Source organism: Lepus europaeus, chromosome 3, assembly GCF_033115175.1.
Source record: "Lepus europaeus isolate LE1 chromosome 3, mLepTim1.pri, whole genome shotgun sequence".
NCBI lineage: Eukaryota > Metazoa > Chordata > Mammalia > Lagomorpha > Leporidae > Lepus > Lepus europaeus.
This window is the reverse complement of record NC_084829.1, coordinates 139,536,817-139,543,130: the sequence shown is the minus strand read 5'-3', so window position 1 is coordinate 139,543,130 and position 6,314 is coordinate 139,536,817. Positions and strand designations below refer to the sequence as shown.

The 6,314-nt window shown below is 46.8% G+C and overlaps 1 pseudogene; it reads left to right on the top strand.

Moving 5' to 3' along the window:
- The first annotated feature begins 2,626 nt into the window (after positions 1 to 2,626).
- On the top strand, positions 2,627 to 4,678 carry LOC133756674 (protein Mpv17-like; annotated as a pseudogene).
- The last annotated feature ends 1,636 nt before the right edge of the window (positions 4,679 to 6,314 follow it).

The following is a 6,314-nucleotide window of genomic DNA, read 5'->3' as shown; positions in this document are numbered from 1 at the left end:
TTTATTTATTTGAGAGGCACAGACAGAGAGAGGGAGAGACAGAGAGAAGGGTTTTCTATCTGCTGGTTTACTCCCCAACTGTCTGCAACAGCCAGAGTTGGACTGATCCAAACCTAGGAGCCAGGAGCTTCTTCCAGGACTCCCATGTGGGTGCAGGGGCCCAAGCACTTGGGCCATCTTCTACTGCTTTCCCAGGCCATAGCAGAGAGCTGGATTTGGAGAGGTACAGCTGGGACATGAACTGATGTCCATATGGGATGCCAGCGCAGCAGGCAGAGGCTTAGCCCAGAAAGCTACAGCACTGGCTCCCAGGCTTTGTTTATGCTCGTACCTTCTCTGAAACCAAATTCAAAGCAACAAGTGATCCATACAGCAGATGACTCATTATTGAGTGGCCCTGCACTACTCAGAGCTCAACCACATCAAGCTCAGCTTGTCCCATTGCAGGGACCATCCCCAGAGGGCAACGAGTGCTCTCCCTTCTCCTCCGTTTTCAAACCTCACTTCCTACTGACTTACCACCTCCATCCTACAACTCAGGCTGCACCCTTCCACTGGAGGAGATCCTGGCCAGAATCATTTGCAGTGAGGCAAGTGCTTATGTTTGTCCTCTGTAGCTAACGCAGGAGCTGGGACAATTAAAATACATGTCTCTTTCTCCATGGCTGACTTAAACAGATGGAAACAAAAGCTAAGGAGGCTTTCAGAAGACCTCACTAAATTCATAGAGGAATTTCAGACCTTTAACTTGACCTGGATGACCTACACGATTTCCTGTCTACCGGTTGCACTTTGTAGGAAAAATAATCACAAATCTGAGCCAAAAACTAATCTCATGCTGATTCCCTGGCAGCTCAACAGCCCAACCAAAAGATCTGGAGGCCACGGGAGTCCCACAGACATGTGCTCATTGGAACTAGCAAAGAGCATAACAATCATTTGGTTACCTGTCTAGTAGCTGGAATGAAAAAATGTGTTACCATGCTTGTAACTTATGACAAAATTAGGGAGGTAACAGAATATAAAGAGATCTATCCCTATTTCAAGGACAGTTTTTAGAAGTGAAACCTCCAGAAGATATGCTAGCATTGACCTAGCATCACCAAAGGACAGGTCCTACTCAGTTCCCTTTTCCTCAGTCAGTCAGCCCCAGATTTTCAAAGGAAACTCTAGATACTGGCAATGGGACCCCAAACTCCCATGACCCACATGCTACAGATAGAATTTGGGGTATTTAATAATAAAGACAAAACCCAGGAGAGAAGGGGACTTCTATGTGGGGAGCAGAGTCCAAACAGTAGGCTCAGAGGATAGCAATTGCTGTGTCCAGCACCCTGCAAGCTCACAGCATGTCATTAGCCCAGGAGGTGTCCAACCACGGGTGAAAAGCCCAAGAGAACATTTCAGGTGTGGGAAGCCAGAGCATTGGCACAAGGAATGCTTCTTGGCCTGAAAATCTTTCCCAGCCTTTGCTTCCAGTGTAAACAAGAGGGCTTAGATTCATTCTGGAAATGAGATTGTCCTCAGTTCTGAAGGGAGGGAAAGGTTTTCAGATCCTTCATGCTTTTATCCAGGGACTGAATGGCCCATGTGACCAGCGCACTCCTGGAGCCCAGGGTGATCCAAGATGATACACATAAGAGTATCAGTTTTGTGACTCATACGGAAGCCACTTACCCTGTTCTGAATTCCCACATGAGACCCCTATCCTCAAAGAGTTGTGTCATCCAAGAAGTAGACGGCAATTTCCACGTCCAGCAGGTCAGTCTTCCCATCAGGTGCTATGCTACTTAGCACTTCTATTGCAGTTAAATTACAGGGCATTTCTAACTGGGTCAAGAATTAAGCCTCTGCACACCCATAGGATAACTGCCTTCTCTGGTGAGCCAGTTGAGGACCTCGAGTTTGTCTTCAACAGACTAAAAGATAGGTACAATTTTTGTTTTCACTGAAAACTTCTCTCCCAGCTGACACTCTTATGAGAGGCAGGTCCACCTACTTGTACATGTATATTACTGTTACCAAAACACTGGATTCACCTTCTTTTTTAAAAAAAATATTTTATTTATTTGAAAGAGTTACAGAGAGAGGTAGAGATGGGGTAGCGGGAGGTCTTCCATCAGTTGTTTCACTCCCTAAATGGCCACAATGGCTGGAGCTGAGCCAATCTGTAGCCAGGAGCCAGGAACTTCTCGGTCTCCTATGTGGGTGCAGGGGCCAAAAGACTTGGGCCATCCTCTGCTGCTTTCCCAGGTGCATTAGGAGGGAACTGGGTCAGAAGTGGAGCATCTGGGACTCAAACTGACACCTATATGGGATGCTGGCGCTACAGGCTGGGGCTTTAACCCACTGCATCACAGTGCAAGCCCCTGGATTTACCTTCTAAGTAAAAGAACATTTATTATAAAACACAGAACTGTGGAAGAAAGAGACAGGTCATATTAAAGTCTAAATAAATCTCCCTGTATAGAGAGTGGTTTCAGAATTTATGGAGTTAGGGTAATTGGGGTGGAAGTGGGTAAAACAAAGAGACAGAGTGCCAGAAGTACAGAGAGACATGGTGGGGAAAGCGCTTTGAGCATGTGCATTGGCAAATCATGTCTTTACATATGTCATGTGTTCAAGGATGACTGCTGAAACATCATCAGAGGTGTGTCACTTGACATTATAATGAACTGTAAGGTAGCTATCTGCTCAGTGTGAGACAACCTGTGCAGGTTTCAATTACAAGGTTGGCTGCAGCCAGTTCTGTCCAATTTTTTTCAGGGACCCTGAAAAGACAGTCCAGCATATGTTTTATCAAAAGCAACTACTGGGGCCAGTGCTGTGGTGCAGCCGATTAAAGCCCTGGCCCGGTTCTAGTCCCGGCTGCTCTTCTTCCAATCCAGCTCTCTGCTGTGGCTTGGGAAGATGCCCCAAGTCCTTGGGCCCCTGTACCCACGTGGGAGACCTGGAAGAAGCTCCTGGCTCCTGGCTTTGGATTGGTACAGCTCTGGCCATTGCAGCCATCTGGGGAGTGAACCAGCAGATGGAAGGCCTCTCTCTCTGTCTCTAACTCTCTCTGTAACTCTGTCTTTCAAACAAATAAAGTAAATCTTAAAAAAAAAACTATTATGAGATCACAAATAACTATGCGATGGGTGGACAAAGAACTATTATTGGCTGGTAGTGCATTAGGCAGCCACAGGAAGCTTGCTGTTAAGCGAGAAGAGGGGGGATTCTTTGTTGTCCATAGTTTCAACATGCTTCTCCTCCTTCTATCTTCCTTAGGAGTCACTGGCAGAACTCTGGGGTAAACTTTTCCTCCACATGCTTCCTAGCAAAAGGAGAAAACCTGCCTGTAGACCAGGGGTGGGAGAACTTCTATCTGCCAATGTTCATTCCAATGTTTATAACATCATTGACGAGCCATACAAAATGATCCACTTAAAAATTAGGCTGCTATACATTTATTGATTTTTGAGTTCTACCTGTGTGGTCCCATCTGTGGCAGGGCCACACCAAATGATTCTGTGGGCCTTACACAGCCCACAGGCCAGACATTCCCCACAGTTTCAATATACCATGAAATTGCTTTAAGAAACCTGTCTTGGGCCCGGCGCTGTGGCGTAGTGGGTTAAAGCCCTAGTCCTCAGTGCTGCCATCCCATATGGGAGCTACTTCATGTCCTGGCTGCTCCACTTCTGATCCAGCTCTCTGCTATGGCCTGGAATAGCAGTAGAAAGTGGCCCAAGTTCTTGGGCCCCTGCACCTGCGTGGGAGACCCAGAAGAAGCTCCTGGCTTCTGGCTTCAGATCAGCTCAGTTCTGGCTGTTGCAGTCATTTGGAGAGTAAACCAATGGAATGGAAGACCTCTCTCTCTGGCTCTACTTCTCTCTGTAACTCTGTATTTTAAATAAATAAAATAAATATTTAAAAAAAGAGCCCTGTCTTGATATGGGAGGGTTGTTGAGCATAGAGCACACACTCAAGAAGCGTGGAACTCTGGTGGGCATATCAGTGGGCCCCGGCTGCTCACCCCTGGAAAGTCCAGGTCCTGATGGCTGAACTGTCCAGATGAACAGTTATTTCTGGAGAAGAGATCTTCTTCCAACTCCCATCCTACATTGGTCAAAGAATCACCACATGGGCTGTGACCTCCCCTCCACTACCGGGCTGCGTAGTCACTGAATACATTGACAGTGAAGCCCCAGGTGTGAAGGTTGAACTGTGGTGCTCACTGGAATAGGCCTTAGGGTCCTTGATGGGCCTGGGTGACATTATCTCACAGCAGCTGGGGAAGAGGTGGCATCGGCGGGAACACCAGACCAGCCAGACCCTGACTGTGGTATCTCTGGGCTGTGGTGTCATGGATCCTGTAGTTGGAGGCTGGTATAAGGCTGTAGATAGGCTCATCCCAGATACCACCAAGGTGAACGCTACTGGATCAGTGGTGCCTTGTCCCACGTTTTCTAGGCTGCTTCCTGCCACTGGCAGGGACACTCAGTGGACTGTCAGCCCAGGACAAGCGGGACAACCTACAACAGCATGATCCTGACGCCCTTGTCACTGCTACCTCTGGCCTGCTGTGTGGCTAGCCCACTTCTGCCTGGTCCCCCTACATTACAGCCTGGCCTTTGTTCAGTGTGTTGCTGGCATCTGGAACTCCCAGCTGTCCTGGAAGGCGCATCAGCTCTAAGCCTGCCTTGCTCCATCGTTTCCACCTTGCAGTGGTGTGGTTTGACCCTGGAATGGTCAGAAGACCTCCACAACGGGACCTGGGTAGTTTCCATGGAGTTGTGTCATTGGTCAGAACTTGATGGAGTTTGTAATTCTGAGCTGCCACATCTCACTCTGAAGTGTAGATTGACTTTCGTAACGCACCACTAAACAACAAGGATGTTTTCTGAGAAATGGACCATCAGGTGATTCTGTCGTTGTTGGAACATCCTGGAGTGGACTCACACAAACCTCGATGGCACAGGTCAGTCACTTGAGGCAGCCTCTTGATTCAATCAATAGATAAGAAACGAGGCCTGCAGACTGTTATTCACATTCTGGTTTATAGTCAAGATAGTTAATAAGTAGAAGTACACTCTAAAAATATAGCATTGTAAAGACATAAACCAATAACACACTTAGTACCAAGTATTATGTACTGTATATACCCGTACATGATATGCTTTCATATGCCTGTAAATAGGTTTGTTTACACCCGCGTCACCACAAACAGGGAAGGAATGCATTTCACTTCAATATTACAACATCGTGGTGGACACAGCACCACTGGGCGGCAGGACTTTCTGCACTAGGCTGACCTTATGGGACCATCGTGGTCTATGCAGGCGGTCACTGACCACACAGTCCTAATGCAGCACGCAACTCATCCTCACCCATGATATACACTCTGTAAACATGTGTTGAACTGTAAAAATAAGAAGTCTGCCTGCTGTCTAGGGTGATTTAGTCCAGAACATTATTCCCTAGCTAATGTAATCAGATAACCAACTAGCTTTAGCCAAACAGGATGGAGTGTGTACACTGAACACTAAAACTTTCTGCACTTACACTAACAACAGTGGGTTCATGGAAGAGGATATCAAAAGGATTTATTATCAAGCCAAGTAGATCCATGATTTTGGTAAGGGAAATCCCACAGCTTCTTCCATCTGGGAAACAGTAGACGTTATTCTTCTCTCTCTGACATGGTCTTCTTTTTGATCCGTATATGCTCATCCTGATTGCCAAATTTATCTCTTCCAGAATTCCAGTTTCCTGTAAAGGTGATAATGGTCATCCAGGGATCCCAGCCATTTATCCATGATTGGTGAAAATCACCAGCTCTTCCAATACCATCTCTAGATCAGTGATCAAGGAAGTTTCATTCCCTGGCCAGGCAGGAAAGACATCCAGACACAGCATGCGGTTACAGAAGATGGACTTTCCTTCCTTGGCCTCCAGTAAAGATTAAGTAGTGAAACTCTCTGAGGAGGGAAAGTCATATAGGGAAGGAGACACAGAACAGAGAAAGAACAGAGGACATAGTCATCACACCCTCCCCCACCCCGAGGGTTACCCCTAAAACTCCTCCCATGGCTGGCAAATCTGAAATCACTATTGTAACAAAGGTGGCGCACAGAATTGCCATCTGCCAAAAATATCCAACATCCACGCTCCCCTGCATGTCCTATAGCCTATTATATCATTATAATCAAATTGCCATGGCTGACATTCCCATCATGCACTTACCATGGCACTTCCAAGACATCTTAAAATGGCCAGAACATGGGCAGTCACCAATTTCCTGGGAATCCCCACTTTTGCTGGAAAAATCT